Genomic DNA, 27,665 nt, shown 5'->3' with positions numbered 1-27,665 from the left:
TTTCCCGAGCTCCAGGTTAAAGCAGAGGAGAAAAGTTCGTCTCTGGGCCCCTTCCGGCCGCGGCCTTCGATCCCGGAGTTGGCCCTTGGGCTCGAAACCGGGGACCGGGCTGGCACACCTGCCCAGGTGCGTTCCCGGCGCCGGGAGCCCGCCGCGAGGTGCCGCTGTCCTCCCAGCCGTCACGCCCTCGGGATTGGTCTCACCCGCCCGACCGAGAGCACCACTCACCCTGCACAGCCACGAGAATCCGAGCACCTCTGAGACCCCTCGCTGCCTTGGCTGCCGCTACCACCACCCTTCCACCCTGAGCCTCTAAAAACTAACACTTCCGGCCTCCCTTTAGCAAACCGGAAGGAAGCCCCGTCACCATTCTCGGCCAACAAAGTGGTCCTGACTTAATGGGAAGGCGACAGGGAGGGACGTTGCCACTGTGATCTGCGGACTCAATATTGACCTAGTGCACGGGAAGGAAGTGTAAAGCGGCCCACTTAGAACAAAGAGGAATTTTTAATGGTTCTTTGGGTCCTGAGTTTCCATCTTTTTTGTAACTATTCTTGCAACGTAAGGCTTCCTCCCCCCCCTTTCCTGTGCGCAGATGGTTGCGTCCGTCCTATGGCTTAGCCCCTCCGCACATTCCAGGGCGCGGCGAGGGGCGGGGCCAGTTAGCCCAAGTCCTTGTAGGGAAATCGCCGAGACGACTGCGGGGCCCACGTGGCTCGTGCTCGCCCCGCCCCCGAACGTCGGGCTTCTGGCGCCCGGAGGTAGTGCCCCTGCGCAGGGGCTGGGACTCCGCATGAAGGTCCGGAGCGGAGCGTGCCAGGGAGGTGACCTTTGCGCCAGGGATTTGAGTGTGCGGTGTTGTTTTGTGAAGAGGCTCACTCCTTCCACACCGGAGGAAACATTGTGAAGTCCCGAGGGCCCTCGGCCAAGTGCCCGCTGTCTTTTTGCCTCAGACATATTTCACAAAGTCACGAGTGGCTGGAGCCTTCCTCCCTCTCAGAAGCGTGTCCTGTTAGTTTTCCTCCCAGAACCCCTTTGGTCCTAACTAGAGGAGTCTGGTTTGGATCCGACTAGGAAGGGAGACAGGCGACTCTTGCCCCCATCTTCACTATCATGATGACTCACGGCTTGGTGAAAACAGGAATAAAAAGTTGGGCCTGTTTTTTTCCTCGGCTCTCCTCGCCTAGGACAGCTTCTAGCAGTGTCTCTCGTTTAAGGATGAGAAACCCCTCCCCGATTCTACATTTTCCGTCCAGTCTTGTGAGGAAGACCGTGGTGGTTGTCACCTCAGCTCCCTGACCTCATCTACGAGAGGTGAGAGTGGGATCCGGTAACCCTCCGATCATCATCCCAGCACTAAGTCTAGTGACTGGTTTGGTTCACGTGGCCAGAACATTTCTGAGTTTGGAGTTACCCGATGGTCTTCCCCTTAAACTTCGGCTCTCGGTTGAACCATTCTCCTAAAAAAAGAAGGTATTACTGTAAATGCTGCGGAATAATGTACAGTACTCTAAATATTCGTAAGATCTAGCTTCTTTCTTCAAGGAACTCAGAAGCAGCCTGTCTGGTAACTAGTAACGTATTACAAAGTTAACTTGGAGGTAAAGACACTGGGGGGAAAAAAAAAGAATTACCCTAATTCTATAGGTGACTGAAACAAAGGTGATTAATTTCCCAAACTTCTTTGTTAGTGAGAATAACTTGGGGTACTAGTTAAAAATACGAACAATTGGGTGCCTCATCTCCAGCCCACTGAATCAGAATCTTTTAGGGCAGGTCCTGGGAAGCCATGGATTTAACAGGAGTCTTGAGTGACCCTTCCCAGGGAAGCTGGGGACACAGCTCTAGACGGCAGGCAGTGACAGCGCAGACGAGAGGGCCGAGTGGTGGGTGGGGCTGCAGTTTGATCCTGGAGTTGATCTTGGGCGGCAGGGCGAGCACCTGCAGTGCACGAACACCACAGGGTGGTCGCCTGCCCCCCACGGAGAGCACCAGCCTTCCACTGACGTCCTCCCCTCCAGAGAGAAAACCAGTTTAGTTTCCCTCTCTCAGCTTGAAAGCAATATTCTTTTGCTTCTCTAGAGTCAGATAGTTGCCTTGTCTTTCTCCCACTCTGTCAACAGGTATTAAACAGTAACTGCATTGCCACACGCACTGTGGTGGGGGCTGCGGTTTATGCTTTTTGAAACAATATAATTGCTACTTCTGGGAATGGGGGGGTGTGATGGGGGGCTTAGAAAACACAGTTACGGGGGTGTCAGAGAACAGATGTGGAACAGATAGTTACAGTACAATTAAAGCCTACTGAAGGAACACAGAGGAGGAAAAAAACTTGTCTGGGGACTCATGGAAATTGTCCCCCAGAGGGCTATTAAAGAATTGATTCTAGAAGTCAGTGGAGAAGGAGAGGAGAGAGATAATTCCAGGGAAAGGGAGCCAGCATGCCTGATTGTCTGGAGGTGATCAGAGGGCTTGGCTGATTGAAGGTTGACAGAAATTGTGTAGTTTATGTTCATTGATTCATTCATTCATTCACTCATTCCCCAAGTAACTATGGGTAGGCAAAGATTAGCAAGCCAGTGTGGAAAAATAAAATCTCTTTTTTTTTTGGTGGCTGGCCCGTGCAGGGATCCAAACCCTTGACCTTTTTGCTCCATGTGTTAGAGCAACACCGTGTTCTAACCGAGTGAGCTTACCAGCCAACCCTAAATCTTCTTAATAAAATGTTCTTCAAATTTCCATCTAATGTTTTGATATTAAATTTTGATGATTGGACCCACCACCAAAGGCCTCTAACTCTTCCTGATTTCTCTATCCTTTTGGACCCTACAGGAGATCTTTGCCCTCAGGTGATAGTCCCCTTTCTACCATTTCATTAAAAGTTTAGAAACTTGGGTTCTGCTCCAAGTCCTTCCTTTAGCCTGCTTGGTAACCATGAAGGCAAGTCACTCAGCTGACTTGAGGCTTAATTTTCTGATGTGGAAAATGGGAATAACATCTGCCCTACCTACCTTGTAGAATTTTCTGATTAAATGAGATAGTTTATATGAAAGTTTTTATTTAGAACAATAGCTTTCAAATTTGACTGAAATTCGTAGTAAGAAATTTATATCACTGAGCAATATTTGACTACTTATGGTACTTTCTAGGATTTTCTTTTCTATTCTTTTCATTTCTGAATTCGTCTACTCAGGCTGCCATACAAAATACCATAGACTGGGTGGCTTAAACAACAGAAATTTATTTCTCACACTTCTAGTCTGAGAAGCCAAGATCAAGGTGCTGGCCAATTTGGTTCCTGGTGAGGGCTGTCTTTCTGGCTTGCAAACAGCTGCCTTCTCACTGTGTCCTCAGATGGCAGTGAGAGAGACAGACAGATCTCACTTCCTCTTCTTATAAGACCACAGTCCTATTGAATTAGGGTCCCAGCCTTATGACTTCATTTAACTTTATCTCCTAAAGATCCTATCTTTAGATACAGTCACATTAGAGGTTAGGCTTTCAACGTATGAAGGTACTTTTTGAAGTATGCTTCTATGAATTTAAGGGAGAAGGGAGGACACAATTCAGTCCATAGCAAATTCTATATTAGTTAATTTTTTAAATGCACAAGACCCACCAAATGAGTTTTTGATCTACCGATGCAGTGGTTCTCAACAGTGAGTGAGTTGGGGTGGATTTTGTCTTTGAAGGGAAAGTTTTGGTTTTCACAACCAGGGGGCTGCTACTGACATCTAGTGGATAAAAGCCAGGGCTGCTGTTAAACATCCTACTATGCACAGGATAGCCCCTAACAACAGAGCATTATTTAGCCCAAAATGACAGTAGTGCTAAGATTGAGAAAACCCTGCATTAATAATTTGGGGACTCAGTATAGTAATCAATTATTTGGGGGTACTATAATTACTGAAAGGGCACAGTTTATTGCTCCTGCCTCAGGGTAAGCATCTTTTTCCCTCCTGAGGTCAGATCTAAAGGGAGGAAGAAAAGGAACAGTTACTACGTGCCTATTATGTGCTACATATTCTACATAAGCATTTCTGTCATTTAATCCTTACAACAACCCTATGAGGTAGGTATTAGTACTTCCATTTCACAGGTTAGAAAACAGACTTAAATACTTTAGTGCCACATAGGTTACCCAAAAGGCAATGAAAGAACCAGGATTATAACTTATGTCTCTGATAGTCCAGAGGTGGGATAGGAGGGAGGACAGGGGCCAGTATTTCTTATTCACATATCCCTAACTTCTAATATAGTACCTAATTATCCATGGGTGCCAGTAAATATTTGGTAACTGGCTACTTGTTCAAGTGAGCATAGCTTTACTAGTGGCTCAGCTCAAAGCTCATATTTTATTTTGCAATACTATGTTCTCTCCTCTGGTCAAAAGTAGGGAAACTCCTTGCCCAAACAACAGAGAGGAAGCATAGCAGAATTGATCCTTGGCATTTACAATCTAAGTGAATGGTTTCATGGTGATCACTTGTAATTTTTATTGCATGTAAGAAACTATTGAATGTTGAGAGTCATGGCTTACATTCTGGTTTTTCCCACAAAAATGGAATTCTAATTCTTTATACATAAAATATGATGTAACAGTTAGCATTAATCCATAAATCCAGGAAAACAGTAGGAGGAGCTCCTCTCTTTTAAATGAATAAGGGTGTTTAAGTAAATCTGTATGGAAATTAATTGTAAAGCACTAAGACTACGAACAGTGTGTTAAAAGGTTATAGAAAATGCTACAAAAGTGTAGCTTCAAGATGGCGGTGGCTGCGGCGGTTGGCGCGGAGTAACTGAGGTGGAAAAGGCGGCCACTGGGCCTTAGGCAGCCGGGAAACTTGTGGACCTTCCTCTTGCCGTCTCTTAAGGGAGGACCGCTGCTGGTGGCCGGTCATGGGGGCTGACCGCCACTTTGCCCTCGGCAGGAGAGGCTGCCTCGTTTACAGGCAACAGCTTTGAAGTATGGAGCAGGAAAAGAACTGTTTCTTAGCTGCAAAAGCGAGTCTCTAAACAGGGAACACGGCGCTGGGGCTGCTGTTGATGCAGCCAGGATCCCGGAGGCCGGGGCCACGCTGAAGGCAGCCAGCTGCCCTATTCAGGATTCGAGGTTTCAGGCTGGCATAAAAGAAGATTCCTGGGAGCGCCCAATCCACGCCGCGGGACTGACTGAGCAGCCAGGGGCGGCGGCGGCCGAGAACGGGACGGCAATAAAGCAGAGGCAGAGAGGGAGCAGCCCGACCTGGCACAGCCCTGTGAGTGAGCCCCTACCCGGCCCTGCTCAGGGGGCAGACGCCCACCTGGCTTCCGCCTACGTCACTGCGCCACTCACCGCCCCCGGGGCTGCCTCCACTTTCTCAGGTGGTGGCAGCTCTGGCCCGGCTAAGCCAAGCCTGTCCTCCTCGCCCAGCTTGGCTCCTCACTGAGCCTTCCCACTTGCTTGCCCCGGTGCGGGGCTTCCTGGGGCCTGCGGGCCGGCCTACCCTCCCACTCCCTCCGCAGTTCTGTGGCAGGCCTGGTGGCGTGGGGCGTCCCCGGCCAGCATCGGGAGGGCAAGGAAGTATGGGCTGGGCCGACTGTCACTCCACCGCACCCTGGGCTCCGGCCCCCGGTAAACTTCCTGTTACTGGGAGGCAGATACCATCTCTGCGGACACCAGTTCGGAAAAACGCCTAACCGATTTCGGGTTAGGAATAGTGTGGTTGGAGAGTTCCCAAGTCTGCTTGAACCTGCCGGAGAGCTGACTGCGGGTGAACACCGGACTCGGTCCGTGCCGGGGGGATACAAAGGTGAACCATGTGCTGCGGGCTCCTCCCCCAAGGAGCTCAAGCTCTGGTATGGGAGATAAGACAAGTACATAAATAACTGCGATACCAGGAGGAAGGTGATAAGTCCCGAGAAAGATCTACACAGTGCTACAAAGGCACCCAGAGCAACCAGTCATCTGTGCCTAGCAGAAACCTGGTAGACTTCCTGGGTGAGGCGGTGCCGAGCAGGGTCTTGAAGGCCCAGCTGATAGACGAGGGTTGCAGAAGACACGTCCCAGCCCAGCCCAGTGTGCACAGAGCGGGGAGATGTCTGGCTAGGGAGGCAGAGACTCGACAGAAACCACACACCTTGTGGGGTCGCCACTGCACTATCCAACAGCCCGGGCCAGAGAGCACAGAACAGGGAGAAGTCCTGAACGGGAAGTGAAAGCTCAGCAGAGACCACACACCCTGTGGTACCACCCCGTGATCCAGCAGCCCAGCAGAGTCCCAGCTGACCAGAGAGGTGGCTCCACAGAGAGGCCCAAGACCCGAGGCAACCATACACACAAGGCACTAGAGGCCAACTGAGCAGTCACGGAGGTAGCCATACCAAATTGGCAACCCCATCAACATCTTAGTTAGTCAATAGTCTCAAACCGGTGGACTGTGAAACCCCCTGCCATAATGAATAAACATCAAAAAAAAGATACCAGAAATACAAAAAATCAAGAAAGTACACCACCAAAAGTTAATAAATCTCAGACTCTAGATCCTATAGAACAAGAAGCCCTTGAAATGACTGACAAGGAATTTCGAGTGATAATTCTAAGGAAACTGAATGAGATACAAGAAAACTCAGCTAGACATCATGATGAAATGAGGAAAGGTATACAGGACCTGAAAGAGGAAATGTACAAGGAAATCAATGTCCTGAAAAAAAATGTAGCAGAACTTGCTGAACTGAAGAAGTTATTCAGCGAAATAAAAAACACAACGGAGAGTTTAACCAACAGGCTTGTCGAAGTTGAAGAGAGAACCTCTGAACTTGAAGATGGGCTGTTTGAAATAACACACAGACAAAAAGAAAGAAAAAAGAATCAAAGACATTGAAGAAAATCTGAGAGAGATATCAGATAACCTTAAGTGCTCAAATATCCGAGTCATGGGTATTCCAGAAGGGGAGGAAAACGGAGATTGCATTGAAAACATATTTGACAAAATAGTGGCAGAAAACTTCCCAGGTATAGGAAAAATCACAGATCTTCAGATCCAGGAAGCTCAACGATCTCCAAACGTATTCAACCCAAAAAGGCCTTCTCCAAGACATGTTATAGTCAGATTGGCAACACTCAGAGACAAAGAGAGAATCTTAAAAGCTGCAAGAGAGAAGCATCAAATCACCTATAAGGGAGCCCCAATCAGGCTAACATCAGACTTTTCATCACAAACCCTAAAAGTTAGAAAGGAACGGGATGATATATTCAAAATATTAAAAGACAAAGATTTCCAGCCAAGAATACTCTACCCTGCAAGGCTATCCTTCCGAAATGAAAGGCAAATAGTATATTTCTCAGACAAACAAAAACTGCAGGAATTCACTACCACATGACAACCCTTAGAAGAAATCCTCAAGGGAGTACTGGGTTTGGTTCCTGAAAAATAGCTACCACTGCCATAAAAACCGAAGAAAAATCAAAACCCACTAGTATAATAAAAATGGCATTCATGAAGAGAAAACAAACAAACAAAAACACTATTTACAACCTAAGGAACCAACAAACACGGAAACCAAACAGTAAATCAGAAAGCAAGGAACAAAAGACACCTAAGACAACCAAGGAACCAATAAAATGCTAGGAATAAATCAACATCTTTCAATAACAACTCTTAATGTAAAAGCCTTAAATTCCCCAATCAAAAGACACAGACTGGCTGACTGGATCAAAGAGGAGGATCCAACTATATGTTGCCTACAAGAGACCCACCTCACCCATAAAGATTCACATAGACTAAGAGTGAAAGGATGGAAAAAGATTTACCACGCAAACAGAAAAGAAAAACGAGCTGGAGTAGCTATTCTTATATCTGACAAAATAGACTTTAAACTAAAAACCATAAAAAGAGACAATGAGGGACACTACTTAATGATAAAAGGACTGATCCATCAAGAAGACATAACAATCATAAACATGTACACACCCAATGTTGGAGCAGCCAGATTTATAAAACAAACTCTATTAGACCTAAAGAAGGAAATAGACACTAATACCATAATAGCAGGGGACCTGAACACCCCACTGTCAATATTAGACAGATCATCAAGGCAAAGAATCAGTAGAGAAAGACAAGATCTAAACAAGACTCTAGACCAATTGGAATTGGCAGATATCTACAGAACATTCCATCCAACAACCTCAGAATATTCATTCTTCTCATCAGCACATGGATCATTTTCCAGGATAGGTCACATATTAGGTCACAAATCAAGTCTCAATAAATTCAAAAAAATTGGAATTATCCCATGTATTTTCTCAGACCACAATGGATTAAAACTAGAAATTAATAACAAACGAAACTCTGGAAACTATACAAACACATGGAAATTAAACAGCATTCTACTTAATGACATATGGGTCCAAGAAGAAATCAAGCAGGAAATCAAAAAATTTATTGAAACTAATGAAAATAATGATACGTCATACCAAAACCTGTGGGATACTGCAAAAGCAGTATTGAGGGGGAAATTTATTGCATTAAATGCTCACCTCAGAAGAATGGAAAGATGGCAAGTGAACAAACTAACACTTCAACTTGAAGTACTAGAAAAACAAGAACAATCCAAACCTAAAGTTAACAGATGGAAAGAAATCATTAAGATCAGAGCAGAACTGAATGAAATTGAAACCAAAAAAACAATACAAAACATCAATGAATCAAAAAGTTGGCTTTTGGAAAAGATAAATAAAATTGACAAACCATTAGCATGGCTAACAAAAAAAAGAAGAGAGAAGACTCAAATAACAAAAATTAGAAATGAAAAAGGTCATATTACAACTGATTCATCTGAAATACAAGGAATCATTCGAGACTACTATAAACAACTATACACCAACAAATTTGAAAATCTGGAGGAAATGGATAAATTTCTGGACACACACAAGCTCCCAAAACTGAACCATGAAGACGTAGAAAATTTGAACAGACCAATAACAATAAAGGAGATTGAAGCTGTTATCAGAAGGCTCCCAAAAAAGAAAAGCCCAGGACCAGATGTATTCACAGCAGAATTTTACCAAACATTCAAAGAGGAATTGACACCAATTCTTTACAAACTATTCCAAAAGATTGAAACAGACGCAAATCTCCCAAACTCATTCTATGAAGCAAACATCATCCTGATACCAAAACCAGGTAAAGATATAACCAAAAAAGAAAACTACAGGCCAATATCCTTGATGAATATAGATGCAAAAATCCTCACTAAAATACTAGCAAACAGAATACAGCAACACATACATAAAATTATTCACCATGATCAAGTGGGATTCATCCCAGGGATGCAAGGTTGGTTCGACATACGCAAATCAATAAATGTGATACACCATATTAATAAAATCAAACACAAGGACCATATGATCATCTCTATAGATGCTGAAAAAGCATTTGATAAAGTTCAGCACTCATTCATGACAAAGACCCTCTATAAGTTTGGTATAGAGGGAAAGTATCTCAACATAATTAAAGCCATATATGAGAAACCCACTGCCAATATCATCCTGAATGGTGAAAAGCTGAAAGCTTTTCCTTTAAGAACAGGAACTAGACAAGGATGCCCACTCTCACCACTCCCATTCAACATAGTGTTGGAAGTACTAGCCAGAGCAATCAGAGAAGAGAAAGAAATAAAGGGCATCCAGATTGGAAAAGATGAAGTCAAGCTGTCCCTGTTTGCAGATGACATGATCCTATATATCGAACAGCCTAAAACCTCTACAAAAAAACTGTTGGAATTGATAAATGATTTCAGCACAGTAGCAGGATACAAAATCAACACACAAAAATCAGTAGCATTTCTTTTCTCCAATAGTGAACATGCAGAAGGAGAAATCAAAAAGCCTGCCCATTTACAATAGCCACCAAAAAAATAAAATACTTAGGAATTGAGTTAACCAAGGAGGTGAAAAATCTCTACAATGAGAACTACAAACCACTGCTGAGAGAAATTAGAGAGGATACAAGAAGATGGAAAGATATTCCATGCTCTTGGATTGGAAGAATCAACATAGTGAAAATGTCCATACTACCCAAAGTGATATACAAATTCAATGCAATCCCCATCAAAATTCCAAAGACATTTTTCTTAGAAATGGAAAAAACTATCCAGACATTTATATGGAACAATAAAAGACCACGCATAGCCAAAGCAATGCTGAGCAAAAAAAATAAAGCTGGAGGCATAACACTACCTGACTTTAAGCTATACTACAAAGCTATAATAACCAAAACAGTATGGTACTGGCATACAAACAGACACACTGACCAATGGAATAGAATAGAGAATCCAGAAATCAACCCACACACTTACTGCCATCTGATCTTTGACAAAGGCACCAAGCCTATTCACTGGGGAAGGGACTGCCTCTTCAGCAAATGGTGCTGGGAGAACTGGATATCCATATGCAGGAGAATGAAACTAGATCCATACCTCTCACCGTATACTAAAATCAACTCAAAATGGATTAAGGATTTAAATATACACCCTGAAACAAGAAAACTTCTTAAAGAAAACATAGGAGAAACACTTCAGGAAATAGGACTGGACACAGACTTCATGAATATGACCCCAAAAGCACGGGCAACCAAAGGAAAAATAAACAAATGGGGTTATATCAAACTAAAAAGCTTCTGCACAGCAAAAGAAACAATTAAAAGAGTTAAAAGACAACCAACAGAGTGGGAGAAAATATTTGCAAAATATACATCTGACAAAGGATTAATATCCAGAATATATAAGGAACTCAAACAACGTTACAAGAAAAAAACAAGCAACCCAATTAAAAAATGGGCAAAAGAGCTAAGTAGGCATTTCTCTAAGGAAGATATACAAATGGCCAACAGACATATGAAAAAATGCTCAACATCACTCAGCATCCGGGAAATGCAAATCAGAACCACACTGAGATACCATCTCACCCCAGTTAGGATGGCTAAAATCCAAAAGACTCTGAACGATGAATGCTGGCGAGGTTGCGGAGAAAAAGGAACTCTCACACATTGTTGGTGGGATTGCAAAATGGTGCAGCCTCTATGGAAAATGGTATGGAGGTTCCTCAAACAATTGCAGATAGATCTACCATACGACCCAGCTATCCCACTGCTGGGAATATACCCTGAGGAATGGAAATCATCAAGTCGAAGGTATACCTGTTCCCCAATGTTCATCGCAGCACTCTTTACAATAGCCAAGAGTTGGAACCAGCCCAAATGTCCATCATCAGATGAGTGGATACGGAAAATGTGGTACATCTACACAATGGAATACTACTCGGCTATAAAAACGAATGAAATACTGCCATTTGCATCAACATGGATGGACCTTGAGAGAATTATATTAAGTGAAACAAGTCAGGCACAGAAAGAGAAATACCACATGTTCTCACTTATTGGTGGGAGCTAAAAATTAATATATAAATTCACACACACACACACACAAAAATAAAAAACCAGGGGGGGGGGGAAGAAGATGTAACAAGCACAATTACTTGAAGTTGATATGACTAGCAAACAGAGGGGACATTGGTGGGGGGGAGGGGGGAGGGAGGAGAGAGGGAGGTTTTGGTGATGGGCAACAATAATCAGCCACAATGTATATCGACAAAATAAAATTAAAAAAAAAAAAATGCTACATGAAGAATTGCTAATTCAAAAATTCGACCAAAATTATTTTAAAATTCAGGAATGATAAAAAAGATAAAAGAAATTATGTGAAATTGAATTAAGAATATTTGGAGAAATTTATTACTGCCATACTAGTAAATCTGAAAAAATAAGCTCAGAAAAATCAAAATGCTAAATGAGATGCAAGAAGAAAGAATATGAATAAAGCAAACCAAAAGAAGAAATAAGAATTACCTAGATAATAAGTTATCTAGGCCTGATAATTAATTGAAGAAATGCTGCTTCAACTCTTATAAGACAAAGATTCCTATTATCATAAGCTGTTTTGAAATATATGGCCTAACATAGTTGAACTAATAATAGATTGTTAATGATTGAATGTAGTGATCAAATTACATTTGTTGAATTAATTTTAATGCAAATATTATTTTTGAATCCTTTTCAAATAAAACTAATATGTAAAACAATAATTATAGTTTAGGCTTTAGCCAATTCTTCAGTTTCCTTATCTGAAAAAGGGCATAATATTAAAAGAAAAAAAAAATTAAAAAGGGCATAATAATAGTACCCACTTTATTCAATGATTGTAAGGATCAAGGGAGATAATCCATGTGAATTTCTTAGTAAGAAGTCAACTTTGGTTTTGTTAAGGCACTGAAATTTGGAATTAATAGAGCGGTTAGCCTACCCTGACTAATTCTTCATCTACTTGACTGGAGGAAATAAGCTGAATGGTCACCCTTTATATTAACGACCACAGACCTTAAATGTGCCCTTTATACTACTTTGATGCTCACTACATTTCTCTAGTTCTTTCATGCTCCTGTTCTCTTAGATGTCAGTTTTATAACTTCTGTCTCCTCACACCGCTAACAATCTCACTCTCAGTTGATGACCTTAAATGTCACTGAGGAAAGAATAATTTTCACAAGCTCCCACCACCACATTTCCCCATTTGCCAGCATCTGTCCCCGTATGTTGTCCTCCCCCTCCTCTCCTGTTAGCTAAAGACGAACTCTCCTTGCTCATAGAGAAAGCCAGCTCCTCGATTTGCTCACTCAGTCAACAATTCCACCCTCTCCTGCAGCATCAAATTCTCTCTCTCTATTGGATTATTCCTATCAACAAGAATGCTGTAAAGAATCCCATATGTGGTAGGCAGAGTAATGGTCCCCTAAAGACATCTCTGTCCTAATTCCCGAAACCCAGAATATGCTAGGTTAAATAGCAAAGGAGAATTAAGGTAGAAGATGGGATTATGGTTGCTAATGAGCTGATCTGAAAGAGATTAGCCTGTATTTTCCCAGTGGGCCCAGTGTAACCACAAGGGGTCTTAAAAGTAGAAAAGGGAGGCAGAAGACAGCCAGAGGGAGATATGACCATGGAAGAATGGTCAGAGATGCAACATAGCTGGATTTAAATATGCAGGTAGGGGACCAGGAACCAAGGAATGTGAGAGGCCTCTAGAAGCTGTAAAAGGCAAGAAAATTGATTCTCCCCTAGAGTCTCCAGAAAGGAACAAGTCTTGCTGACACCTTGATTTTTACCCCAGTGAGAGCTATGATGGACTTCTAAACTGTAGAACTATAAAGATAATTAAGTTGTGTTGTTTTAAGCCACTAAGTTTGTAGTAATTTGTTACAGCAGCAATAGGAAACTAATATACCATATTATATGCAAACAGCAGCAGCAAAAAAACCCTTTTCCTTTAACGCACTTTTCTTCTCCAGCTACTTTCCTATTTCTGTGCTCTCCTTTATAAAACTCTTTAAAGGAATCACCTGTACTCACTATCCCACCCCCAATTTTTTTTTTATTGTGGTAAAATGCATATAACAAACATTTTCCTTCTTAACCATTTTTAAGTGTACAGTTCAGTGACATTAAATACATTCATACAACCATCACTACCATCCAGCTCCATAATTCTTTTCATCTTGTAAAACTGACACCCTATGCACATTAAACACTAAGTCCCCATTCCCCCTTCCTCTAGGCACTAGTACCACCATTCTACTTTGTATCTATTATTTTGAGTACTCTAAATATCTCTTATAAGTGGAATCATATAGTATTTGTCTTTTTGTGACTGGCTTATTTCACTTAACATAATGCCCTCAAGGTTCATTCATGTGTAGCATGTGTCAGAATTTCCTTCCTTTTTAAGGCTGAGTAATATTCCATTGTATGTACATATCATATCTTGCTTATTCATTCACCCATTAATGGACACTTGGGTTGCTCCCACATTCTAGCTATTTTGAATAGTCCTGCTGTGAACATGGGTGTAACAATCTAATTCTCTCTTAAAACCTCTATACTAGGGTTTTTCCCCAACCACTCCATTGAAAATGTGCTAATCAAGGTCACCAATGACCTCCATGTCATCAAGGCCAATTCTCAGTCCTCAAATAGCTTTTCGCGGGGTGATCGCTCCCTTATCTTTGAAACATTTTCTTCTCCTAGTTTTCCACCTTCCTTATGGTTACTTTTCAGTCTCCTTTGCCAATTCCTCTTAATTTCCCCAATCACTTGAAGTAACCCAAGATTCAGTGCTTGGATCTCTTTTTTTTTCTGTCCACACTCCTTTCCTAGCTGACCTCATCCACTCTCATTGCTTTAAATACTTTTTATACCCTGGTCATTTCCAAGTGTGCATCGCTAGCCAAGACCTCTGCCCTGTACATATCTAAATACTCACTTGACAACTTTATGAGGAGGTCTAAAAGGCATCTACACTCTCACACTCTGGGATTGATCTTCTAATCTTACCTTCAAAACCTCCTCTTCCTGTTCTTCTCCATTTAGATTAACGGCAATTCCATCCTTTAAGTTACTCAGAAAAAAACCTTTGACTCATCTTTGCTGCCTCTTTTTCTTTCACGCCACTCATCCAACCTTTCAGTCAATTTTGGTAGAGCTTTTTGTCTACCTGGTTCATTGAAGTATCTCCAGGGCCTAGGATAGTAATTAGCACAAGCCTATTGCTGAAGTCCTTCAAAATATACACAGCATTTGACTATGTCTCACCAACTGGGCTGCTACCATCCTAGTCCAAGTTTTCCTCATCTCAAGCCTGGATTTTTGAGATAGCCTCTTAACTGGTCTCCTTACTTCCCTGTCCCCCTACAGTCTGTTCTCCACCTAGCAGAGTGATCATATTAAAACAAACATTAGATCATGTCATTGTTCTGCTTGACACCTTCCCATGTCCTACCTCCCTGAGAATAAGAGCCAAATGCCTTACAATGGCCTGCAAGACCTAGGTACTTCTTTGATCTCATTTTCTACTGCCTGCCCTCCCCGATTTGCTCAGCCCTATTGATATTCTTAATGTTTCATGAAGAAATCAGGTATTTTTCTATCTCAAGCCCTTTGCATTTCATGTTCCTTTTGATTTTAATGCTCTTTCTTCTCATATTTTCATTGCTTGCTACTTAAACTCAAGTCTTTACTCAGATATCACCATCTCAATAAAGCCTTCTCTGCTCATTCTACTTAAATTTTCATCACCTATCCTCCACCCCCAGCATTCCCCTCTCTTGCTTTATTTTTTCTGTTGAACTTATTACCTCGGACACACTAACACTTTACTTATTTTGTTTACTGTCTGTCTCCCCTACTATGTTCCATGAAGACAGGATTTTTTGTCCTGCTTTGTTTACTGAAGCATCCCAAGGCCCAGAAGAGTAGTTAGCATATAATAGGCACTCGATACACAAAAATATACATCGAATGAATGAATAGACGAAGGACAGAATGTGAGGGGGAAATTGTGGAAATATGAGGCCAAAGGGGTAAGCAGGGGCCATATCCTGAGTGCCTTCTAAACCACATTTCTGAAGGTCACTAGGATACCACTGATCTGTCTTTAGTATGAGATTAATGTGTTCAGAATGGTATTCTTTTAAAATCTCTCTGATAATAGTATAGAGGACCAGTAGATTGATCCTGGAAGAAGAATTAGGATTTCTGGCAGATGGTAACACCACTCACTGAAGTAAGAAAGACAGGAAGAGAAATAGTTTGGAGGGTAGGTTGTAGTGACGGTAGGAAATGACAGTCATCATTTGGGACATTTTGAGGTAGTAAATTAGAAGACAGTACTGAAGTCTTAACCAAAACACAGCAGAAAGAGAGAAAAAGAAAAATATATAACAGAGCTGTCAGGAGTCATGGCAGATATGTCAAGATGACCCAATGTATATTTAGTAGAAAAATCCAGAACAAGATGGAATGATGGAATGATGGAAAAAACAGTATTAAAAGATAGTGACAGAGTTTTCTGAAATTGAAAGAAGGTAAAAAATCTTCATTCAGATTGAAAGTGTGCTCTGAATATCAAGCAGGAAAAACAAATTAAAATCCCTACCAAGTTAAATTACTGTGAAGTTTCAGAACATCAAGGGTAAAATGAAAATGGCTAAAGCTGCCAGAGAGAAAGACAAAGTGTGCATAGTGGAGGACTAGTAAGACTGGCAGTGCACTTTCCTCCAGCAACAATACACACGGGAGGTGGGCAGTGGTACCTTCAAAGTGGGCCGAGCCCGTGGCGCACTTGGTAGAGTGCTGCGCTGGCAGCGCGGCGACACTCCCGCCGCGGGTTCGGATCCTATATAGGACTGACCAGTGCACTCACTGGCTGAGTGCCGGTCACGAAAAAACGACAAAAAAAAAAAAAAAAAAAAAAAGTGCTGTGAGCAGCACGCCCACTCCTCACACAGTGTGTGCGCTTCATGGGCAGCAACTGACAACTCTCCCAGAGAATTCTCGATGCTGTTCTCTTCAGAATCTCTTGGGCCTAGAGATTAATCTCCTTGCCTGTTATCATTCCTAAGGTGGATCATTAACTAGGAGTCACAAAACTGATTTTACAATCCTGTGGTATGTCCTGAATAGATGCTCTGACAACTACTGCCCTCAGCCTTTGGGACAATTCTGAGATAACAAGAATGTCACATTTAACATCTTATTACACTGAAAAATACTAAATGATTTTGGATCGTCGTCTGCTTTTTCATGTATGTTTGACTTTCTTCCCAATTAGCTTGTATATATATCTTATATTACTTTTACAGTAGCTAAGTAGAAGTTTCTCAATGTGTACTTTTAAAAATAATAATAAAAAAGTAATTATTGTTATCATTCTTTATTGAGCACTTCCTATGAGTCAGGCTGACTGCTAAGTGTTTTATTAACATTATCTCTCATTAACATTAACTGCATGGTTAATGTTACATCTAATATTTTACAGATGAGGGACCTGAAGCTTAGAGAGGTCATTGACCTGCCCAAGGTTATATTGTGGGAGGAAAAAGCAGGAATCTGACGCAGGTCTCTGTGACTCCAAAACCTGACCTTTCAGCCTCTATGCTACACTGATTGGTGACACATGCAAACTATTGATAAGAATGGCCATGTTAATAATTTGGAGTGGGAATATTTACCCAAAATATTGACTTATTTCTTTGCTATTCCCAGGGAAAGAGATGCTCTAGTCTCTTGCAGACTTTCCAGCAAGGCTTAATTCCACTAAAATCTACCTTGGGAAAATACAAGTATCTACTTTGTCAGCACCTGTAAGTGTACTATGACTTTTGATTCTGAGTCCTTCTTTCCCTTAGAGAAATAATGGTTCATGAAAGTAGTTTCCATGGGCAGTTTCCATTGCATACAACTTGTCAACATTTAACTCCTTTTGCATTGCCTTGCAGAGTGCTGATTCAGTAAAGCATCAAAGCACTGGTCTGCCAATGCTACTCAGTAACCCCTGAAAGGCCAAAGAGTCAGAGGTGAGGTTGGAAGGGGCTTTACCAAAGTCAGTAGTCTTCAGTGCTTTATTGTGTGCTACACAATTCATCACTTGCTTCAGTGAGAAGAAAGAACCATGATGTTAAGGTGGATGTACTTCCCAAGAGTACCATCTGTATTACCAGTGCCAGGCATGTCATGAGTGCTCCTTAGTTAAAACCTTAGTTAAAATCATAAACTTTATTTAAGAACTTTGAAGCAAAGTTAGTATAAAAAAAATAAAGATCTTTAAGGAAGTAATTACATGATGAGAGAAGTCCTGTATTGAAACTCAGTCAGTTGAATATTATCCAACCTCTGTATGGTCTGCTAGGTTCAGAATGACATTTTCTTGGTACATAGGTTGTTGAGGTGGCCAGGTTAGCCACAGACAAGTTAGATATTGTTTGGATATATAGGCCCAATAAACATTATTGTCCAAGGCAGGGGAAAACAATGCATAAAATCTTTAATATATTACTATACTAATTCTATATTAATTTTTATGCTAAAATACTTTCTATTTTATATAAAATGCCTCACCAAGGTTCTTGCCTTAATATAAACCTTCAAACCAAATGGTACTAAGTTTAAAAACAGGAAAATTAGCCAAGGAATGGAAAATATTAATAGAAACAGGCTTAAAACTACAAAGCTCAACACAGGATTTTCCAAGTGTAATAAACAGTGGTGAAAAGTAGATTAATCTCTCACAGTATCCATTACAATTAATTACAGGTGAGTTATAGTTAAGCATAAAACAAAAAGCATAATAAGTTAAATGGAACAGAATTATATAAGCTCTTCATTGGGGAGATATATAAATTTTTTAAATGGCTTTAAGGTATCATTGTCATACAATAAACTACATATATTTAAACTGTACAATATGACGAGTTTTAACATATGTGTACACTTGTCAGATCATCACCACAATCAAGATAATGAAGATACCCATTACCCCCAAAGTTTCTTCATGTCCCTTTGTGATCCATCCCTCCCAACTCCTTCCCTCCCCCAGCCCCAGGCAACCACTGATCTTTCTGTCACTATAGTTTGCATGAATATAAGTTTTGGGTGAAAGTGTTACTGATTATACAATCGATGGTTCTACTTTTATAAAAGTCAAAATGTAATGGAAAAAAAGCTAGGAAAGAATTGAAATGGAAACCCTTTGTGATAAATGTGACAAATAAAAGTTTAGTATCCAGAATATAAAAAGCTTAATAGAAAGAGTACTTTATTTTGACTTGTTTGACAGCAAGGAACAGAGACACTGTCCAGTTAGCTCAAGAAAAAGGATGCATACTTGTATTTTAGGGACACATATGAACTGGATCTAAACTGGAGAGTTGCTGAAAACAGATAGCTTGAGAGATTGGCTCTTCTGTTTTTCTCTCATGGGCCAAATGATTGTTTTCTGATTGCACCTCTGCTTCTTTAAGCACATGTATTTTGTTTACTTTCTACCACCAGTCTCTCTCTGCTAAACTTAGTTTGTGGTCCCTCAGAATTTTAGCTTGTTATGGCTCATCTGAATCCAAATACACCCATAGCATCCCTTGATTTAGCCTTTTTGACTTTTGCTCCTTCTAATAATTGTATTGACACTCAGTATTTCTAAATTCAAATTCTCAAGGGAGGAATGTGATTGGCTTGGCTCACCTTTTTGGCCCAGACCACACATTGTAGGTTGTTACCAAGGTACACATCAGTTACCTTTGGATCTGAAAAGACCCATCACTTGTGGTCAGAAAGCAGGAGTCATGTGGTACTAAACACCAGCACATACTGTAAGCTGGGCAGCTTTCCTCAGGAAGGGGTACGAGTAGGGCAGGCATTGAGTGCTTACATGTCCAGCAAAGAGAATGGAGCTTTAGAGCCAGCTGAAGTTGGATTTAAATCCCAGCTCTACTATTTACTAGCTGTGTGACTTTCAGTAACTTGCCTAATCTCTCTGAGCCTTTGTTTTCTCATTTATAACTTGGGGATAATAACTACTTTCTAGGGTTTTTGTAAAACCCTATATTTTATTTATTTTGTAAAATAATAAAAAAATTTTGTAAAATAAATAAAATAATATCTGTAAAGCACGGGTGTAGTATCTAGCACACAATAGGTCTCAAATGATGGCAGTTTTATTATTACATTAATAGATTAATAATGATCTCAAGCAAAATAATCAATCTCTATGGCAAAGGTCAAAAGATAGCTCATACAAGAGGAAAGTTAAATAGTTAGCTAACACTTAAGGAAATTCCCAACCCTCAAAGAACTTTTAAATGCATTTTAAAATAGCTATATGATCCATCTCACATCTGTTAAACTTGCTAAAATAAGTTAAAATTAAGCATTCCAATACTGATAAAGCAACAAGGAAAGATTACATTCATATTTGGTTGGTGGCATTATAGATTACTCTAATTATTCTAAATAGCAATCTCATAAAAGGTACCCTTCAATTCATAGTACCTTCTGGGCAAATACTTCTCAGAGAGGTAATTGAGAAGGAATACTTCTATTTGTACAAAATATATATAGCTTTTTTTAAAATTCAGAGGCTTTCATCACTTTGGAATGTAAAGTGACCTAAGAGATTATTTTTACTCTTGGGTTGCACATTAGAATCATTTGAGAGCTTTTAAAAAACACTCATGTTCATGTTCCATGCCAGAGATTCTTAGTTAATTGTCCTGGAATATGGCCCAAGCCTGCATACAGTTTAAAAGTTCCTCAGGTGATTCTAATGTGTAGGCAGGAAAGAGACCCACTCTTCTAGTTCCACTCTGTTCGGGGAACTATGAAAACACAAGAGCCAGAGAGGCTAAAAAGCCTCTCAAAAGAACACAAATAGAGATGATAAAAGATCTGGGTTCAAAATAAAGATGCTCCTAATGCCTGTTTCCAAGTTCTAGTCTTGGTGAATGACTAGAAATATCCATGAACTCAACATTTAGAGACTAAGTAACAAATTATGGTGGAGTAATGCAATACATTCATTGCTATTGAAAGGATATCTATGGACAGGGTAGAACATGGATGAGAACCAAGTGTGATAGCGGTATATCCATTGCTGCTGCTTGTAGAGTTGTTGAGACTCCCAGGGGAGGAGCAGATTCTCCTGTCATGCTCTTCTGCCTCCACCAGGTGGCAAGACTTCCACCTCTGTTGTAGACAGTGGGGTTATCGACATCCAGGACTGCTGAATGGTGACGAATCAGAGTTTATTTTTTTTATTGTGGTGAAACATACATAACATAAAATTGGCCATTTTATCCATTTCTAAGTGTACAGTTCTGTGGCATTAAGTACATTTGCATTGTTTTGCAACCATTACCACCATCCATCTCTAGAACTTTTTCATTAGCGGCAACTGAAACTTCATACCCATTAAACACTAACTCCTAATTTTCCCCACCCCACTGCCCAATACCTGGCAACTTCCATTCTACTTTCTGTCTCTATGAATTTGACCACTGTAGGTTGTCTTAGTTCATTTTGTATTGCTATAACAGAATACCACAGACTGGGTAATTTATAAAGAAAAGAAATTTATTTCTCACAGTTCTGGAGGCCGGGAAGTCCAGTATCAAGGTGCTGACATCTGGCAAGGGCCTTCTTGCTGCATCATCCCATGGAGAATGGTGGAAGGGCAGGAGAGCGTGTACATGCTAGAGAGGAATGGGGCCAAACTCAGCTGTTTATCAGAACCCTATTCCTGCAATAACTAACCCACTCCCACCATAACAGCATTCATCCATTCATGAGGGCAGAGCCCTCATGACCTAATCAGCTCTTAAAGGTCCTGCCTCTCAACAGTGTTGCACTGGGGATTAAGTTTCCAACATGAACTTTGAGGGACACATTCAAACCATAGCACAGGGTACTTCATATAAGTGGAATCAGTCAATATTTGTCCTTTATGAGTAGCTTATTTCACTTAGTATTATGTCTTCAAGGTTAAGAGTACATTTTTGAGGATAAATTATGCTGTCTTGTCTCAGCTCTTTTGTTCTTACCACCAAAGTTCCTTTTCCTTCCAGGTTGAAGATCACCCCATTTCTTCTAACAATCTTTGCTCTCCTGTTCTAGTGGCTATCCTGCACCTTCCCTCTTCTTTTTCTAGGCCCAGTCTTATCTAGTAAGCAGAATAGGAAAACGTAGCTCTAAAAGCTTGCATCTGAAACTACTATCTGAAGGTGAGTTTTGTTGTGTTTTTGCATCTTGTTTCTGCTTCAGGTGGACTAGGGGAGGAAAGGAGACTCTTGGGGTAAGAAAGAGAGAGAAAAAGGAAACACAGAACATAATCAAATTAATATTTGGAGACATATACCTGCCTCAAATGTAAAAATGGTATCTACATTATTAAAATAATTGGGAAGTTACGGAATTTTATCAGAAGTGGTTTGTTTTCATTTAGGAGGAAGCATTATATACAGGTTAAGCATATTAACTCTGGATCTGGGTTCTCTGAATATGAATTCTAGCACTAACACTTTTTAGGTATATGTCCTAGAGCAAGTTACTGAACTTCTCTGTACCTCAATTTTCTCATCTGTGAAAAGAGCATAATAATAATAGTACCTACCTTATAGATTGTCATGCAGAAGAAAGAAGTTAATACATATGAAGCATTTCTAACACTACCTGGCAAATAGTTAACTACTATGTAAGTGTCAGATGTCAATAATTTTTGGTCAGTGTTTTGATGTTTCATTGGTTAATTATATAAGGAAAAGCAGATTTAAAAAATTAAAGATAACTGTAATTATATATTCTTTGACAAACCTTTTCCATTCTCTCTCACCCCGCTACCCATCCCAGACTCGGGTAATGAGTATTCTACTCTACTTCTATGAGATCAACTTTTTTAGACTGCACATATGAGTGAGAACATGTGGTACCTGTCTTTCCATGTTTGGCTTATTTCACTTAACATAATGTCCTCCAGGTTCAACCATGTTGTCACAAGTTACAGTTATACAAAGGAGGAATAAATTCAAGAGATCCATTGCATAGCAGCATGGCTATAGTAAATGACAATATTGCATTCTTGAAAAATGCAAAGAGTGGATATTGAGTGCTTGCACTGCAAAAATGATAACCATATGAGATAATGCATTTGTCAATTAGCTGGAGTTAACCATTCATTCCCCAATGTACATGTACCTTGAAATATCATGTTGTACATGATAAACATATACATACAATGTCTGTCACATTTTAAAAAATTTTTTAAATAATAAAAAAAATTTTTAATTCAGGAGAGTATTATTCATAATAGCTCAAAACTAGACACAATTCAAGTGTCCATTAATTGATGAATAGATAAACAAAATGTGGTATATCTTTCAATGAAATACTTCTCAGCAATAAAGAGAAATAAGCTGCTGAACCATGAAACAATATGGATGAATTTCAAAAACGTCTTGCTAAGTGTTAGAAACCAGACACAAAAAACTACATATTGTATGATTCCATCTGTATGAAATTTCTAGAAAAGGCCAAACTGTAGAGACAGAAAGCAGGTCAGTGGTTGCCTAGGCCATGAACGGGACCAAGGATTAACTACAAACGAGCATGAGGGAACTCTTTTGGGTGATGGAAGTATTTTAAAACTGGATTTTGGTAATGGTCACACAACTGTGTAAATTTATTAAAACTCATTGATCTTTAATATTAAAAATGTATTAAATTTATGGCATCTCAATTGTACTTCTGTAAAACTGTTAAAAAGAAATTCAAAATAAATCGAAACTGGAGACCCAGATCGGCTGATCTTTAGTGTGGTTCTCACTTAGAGAAAAAGAAAAAAAAACTTTGTTTTTGTGAAAATAGCACATTTTCATTCTTGGGAGACAATTGTCCATCGGTCTCTTATGTTTCTGTACACTTTCCAAGCAAGATTCTGGTTTCCCTTTTTCCAGACTACCTTTCAGAGATGTTTGTATAGAGCACAGCCTTGAAGAAAGACAAAGTGCCTCCCTCCAGAACACAAGGTAAGCATGCTTCCTATCCAGTATAATGAAAAGAATGTCCGCCTCTGGAGCAAAAGGCAGGTATGCCTGACCCTCATTATAAGATATTCAAGTTCCCTAAGCTCAAGGTTCTGCTCCTGTAATGCAACCCACTGTGTGGATAGGTATCACCTTTTCCTCTTCACCTTGCCCTGTGGGCACTAGGGGTTGGCAAACCAGTGAAGAATATGCCAATGCTCTGGCCATTGCTGTTGCTGTGAATAATAAATCCTTGAACTTCTGACCCAGTAGTCTCCTGTCTTCCGTCAGCATTCATGAACTGAATCAGGCTAACTTGTTAGCTTACAGGGTAAAATCTCTGTCCCATCAAAGCTCTTTTTTAAAAAAATTGTTAAATATACGTAACACCATTTTAATAATTTCAAGTGTACAGTTCAGTGGCATTAAGTACATTCACATTGTGGTATAATCATCACCATTACACATGATAAAGAACTTTCTCATCATCCCATATAGAAACTCTGCTCCTTAAACAATAACTCCCCCATTCCTCCTTCCCCCAGACCAAGGTGACCACTGTTCTGCTTTCTCTCTCTGTAAATTTGACTCTCTAGATACCTCATGTAAGTGGAATCATATGATATGTCTTTTTGTGTTTGATTTACTCCACTTAGCATAATGTCTTCAAGGTTCATCCATGTTGTACCATGTGTCCAGATTTTATTCCTTTTTAAGGCTGAATAATATTCCATTCTATGTATATACCTTTGTGGTTCTTGATACTAATTATATATATATTTTTCAATCAAGCAAAAAAGAAAAATACGAACAAGAAAGGGGAAAAAACAAAAGAAAGAGAAAGAGAGAACACTTTACCATTTGGAAATAATTATCAACATTGGGTGAACATCATTCCAGACATATATTTATGAATAGATAGTAAAATAGGTAGATAGAAACAATGTTAGAAAATGGACGTTGGGATCTCGCTTTGCTCATCCACAGCTCCCTTGACTGGAGAATAGTTGCAGATGGGCTTCTGGGTTTAGAGGCTGGGCCCCTTCCAAAATCCATTTGCCAGCTCTTACGCCACACGTGCAGCCTAAGAGGGACTCACAGCAGTTCCCCTCCCATCAGCCCAACAGTTGATCCTGGCCACACTGATTCTGAACTCTGGTTTGTTCCCATCTCTGAGTAGTTCCTAAGTCCCGGGGCATTGTCCTATACACACATTTCCCAGTTTTCCTCTTTCAGCAGTTATTTTCTAAATGCCTGTTGTGTGTCAGGAGCTATGCTAGGGACTGGGACTACTTGGACAAAAAGATTCAGCTCCTGCCCTCAGATGACTCACAGTGCAGAAGGAAGCATAAAAGTAAACACATAATTTAAATACCGTATGCGGGTGTGAAGGAAGTGAAGTGTGCGTGCAATGGGCAGAGCTGGGAGGAGCGACAAGGTTCAGGCGCTAGAGTTTGAGGACGTGCAAGGAGCTACCTGTGGCTGGAACTCAGGAGGCAAGCAGGGAGGTGCAGAGGGGTGGAGCGGGATGGCTGTGCTGGTCAGGTGGGGAAGCTCTATGCGCTGAGAAGGGCACTGGGGAAGAGCGGGAAATGCGGAGCCATGTGAGGTTTAGGCGGGAGAGGCGGCAATGCTTGAGCACATCTTTTCTCATCCACAGCCGCAGCCCTAACTCTTTCCTCTGTACTAGTGCCTGGGTTACTGTAGCATTTCAGGTAGAAGCAGAGCTAGCAGGTAGAAGCAGACTGTTTGGATCAAGGAGGATTTATTTTATTCCCCCCCCAAACTACTCCACGTAAAATGCTGCTAATCAGCTTATGAGTGAGTTAAGGATAGAACAGTCACTTTTTGGATTTGATAGCACAGGTTATTAGAGCGGGAAAGCCCCTTAGAGATCACCTAGCTCAAACCCTTTATTTTATACATGAGAAAATGGAACTTCAGAGAGGTGAAATAATAGGTGGGCGATAATATCATCAGATTTGCTACTTTAATTCCTGTCTTTTAACGGAGGGAATTGTTTTTGTTTGCTTTGAACAGATGTAACTAATCACATCTCCCTTCTGTACTGTATTCGTCATTTCACCTACCACATTGTAACAAAATTATTCTCACATAGTCTTTGTCTACTCAACTACATGGTGGCTACTTTGAAGGCATGAGTTAGTCACTTTTGTACACTAGGGCAGAGCACAACGCCTGACTCATTAGTATGTTTTCGATGACTGCTTTATGAATGGAATTGAGTATATGCAGGCCTTTCTTTTTCCGTATTGTCGATGCTTGGGTTTTATTTGTTAACTAAAACTAGCAACTTAAGAAAAAACTTTCTTGATTTCAGTTGGAGTTTAGTATCTGTTCGTTTTCCTTATATTTCAGTTTTAAAGATGATTTGTTTTGTTTATTCCCTCATGTGTAGAATAATGATTTGCTACTAACTACTCAGTCTTCTACCATAAAACAAAAATGAGCTGGAAAATTGCTTGGTGGCTAAATATAATTGATACATTAATTTTGTCATTTAGCATACACTACTGTTAAACTCATCACTTCACACTTAAAAAAATATCAGTGCCCTTACAGTTTGTTTGAAAAGAATGTACAGTTGGCCCTCTATATCTGTGGGTTCCACATCTGCAGATTCAACCAACTGCAAATCAAAAATATTGAAAAACAATAAAAAATAAAAATAAAACAATAAAAAGTACAAATAAAAACAATGAATCATAACAACTATTTACATAGCATTTACATTGTATTAAGTATTATAAGTAATCTAGAGATAAGTTAAAGTATACAGGAGGATGTGCATAGGTTATATGCAAATACTAAGCCAGGGATTTGAGCATCCATAGATTTAGGTATCCGAGAGGGGTCTTGGAACCAATCCTCAATGGATACGGAGGGATGACTGTATCTACTTTAAAAGTACTTTTTAAAAAAACTAACTGTAATTCTGGAAAGAAATATTTTCTGAAGTTTGCAGACTTTTATAGTTACGTGCCTTTTGATAAGTATTTGCATTAGATGGTTTTCTAGAAAATTCAAAATTAACAGCTGATTAGCACTCCTTTAAGTTTTCAGAATAATTACACATCTGTAAGGAAATTGTGAGTTAATAAGAGTACTGATAGAATAATTACACATCTATAAGAGAATAATGATTAAATCACAGTAATTGATTTGTATGAGCCCAACTAAATTTTTCTTCTTTAATTTTAGTTATATTATCCAATACATCACTGTATGTAATTTAGAATCTGGCTAGCTAGGTATTTTTGGATAAATATGCTGTTAGAAAAGGCTGAATCCAGATAATGTTACAGCAGAAAGACCGCTTAAGAGACTAGGCTGGGTCTAGCTCATACGTCTCTTGTCTAGTCTTACTGTATATTTGTTTAGAAAAAACTTTGGCTTTCATTGGGATCCTGAGCGTCAATGAATAAATGATATTTTAGTTTTTCCACAGTGTGTGCGGACTTCTCTCATTTTGCATGTTTAACAGGGATCAAAGTTCAGTAAATATTTCAATGTATTTATACTTGTAGTCAATATCTTTTGATCTAATAAATTGTTGTCTGTTACATAAAAAACATAAATGAAACTTCTTCCATACAGTTCTTTCTTTTAATGGACGTTATTGGCACATGGTGCTCTTGATCTACACACACACACACACACACACACACACACACACACACACACACACACACACACACACACACACACACAGTTCAATGGTTAAGAGTTAGCACAGTATGATAATATGAAGCTGGGCTCAGTGTGAAACAGACCTGGGTTTTAATCCTCTGTCACATTCTAGTTGTATAACTTTAGAAAATTAATTTTTCTAAATTTCAGTTTCTTAATCTATATGATGTTTTTAATGTGTGTGATGATCAAATAAGATATTGTAATGCATTTAGCATTAACGTCTTGCATATAGCAAATAGTATTAAATATTAGCTAGTATTATGATGATTTCTATCTCTAATTTTTGCTTATTTTTCTCTTCCCTGCTTTGAGAAGATATGAAGCAACTTACCATTTTCTCTAGAGAAACAGCTCACTGGGAACCATCCAGTGGCTGGTGAATTAATCTTGAGAAGAATCACTGCGTTCTGTATTGGATGTTGTATTAGTCCATTTTCTGTTGCCGATAACAGAATACCTGAAACTGGGTAATTTATTTTTTTTTAAATGTATTTCTCACAGTTTTTGGAGGCTG

At 40.0% G+C, this 27,665-nt stretch overlaps 1 long non-coding RNA gene across 3 annotated transcripts; it reads left to right on the top strand.

The window, feature by feature from the left end:
• Nucleotides 1-34: 34 nt before the first annotated feature.
• On the top strand, nucleotides 35-27,615 carry LOC134361894 (uncharacterized). Of its 3 annotated transcripts, XR_010021497.1 has the most exons (5): nucleotides 35-1,473; nucleotides 17,133-17,230; nucleotides 17,366-17,443; nucleotides 23,369-23,440; nucleotides 27,467-27,615. It is a non-coding gene; the product is annotated as an uncharacterized LOC134361894 (long non-coding RNA). The 3 variants fall into 3 exon arrangements; XR_010021496.1 differs by lacking the exon at nucleotides 17,366-17,443; XR_010021498.1 differs by lacking the exons at nucleotides 17,133-17,230; nucleotides 17,366-17,443.
• Nucleotides 27,616-27,665: the final 50 nt, after the last annotated feature.

The sequence above is a fragment of the Cynocephalus volans genome, chromosome 13 (genome assembly GCF_027409185.1).
Source record: "Cynocephalus volans isolate mCynVol1 chromosome 13, mCynVol1.pri, whole genome shotgun sequence".
Classification (NCBI taxonomy): domain Eukaryota; kingdom Metazoa; phylum Chordata; class Mammalia; order Dermoptera; family Cynocephalidae; genus Cynocephalus; species Cynocephalus volans.
The sequence above is the reverse complement of the archived record's forward strand: the minus strand, read 5'-3'. Positions and strand labels throughout refer to the sequence as shown.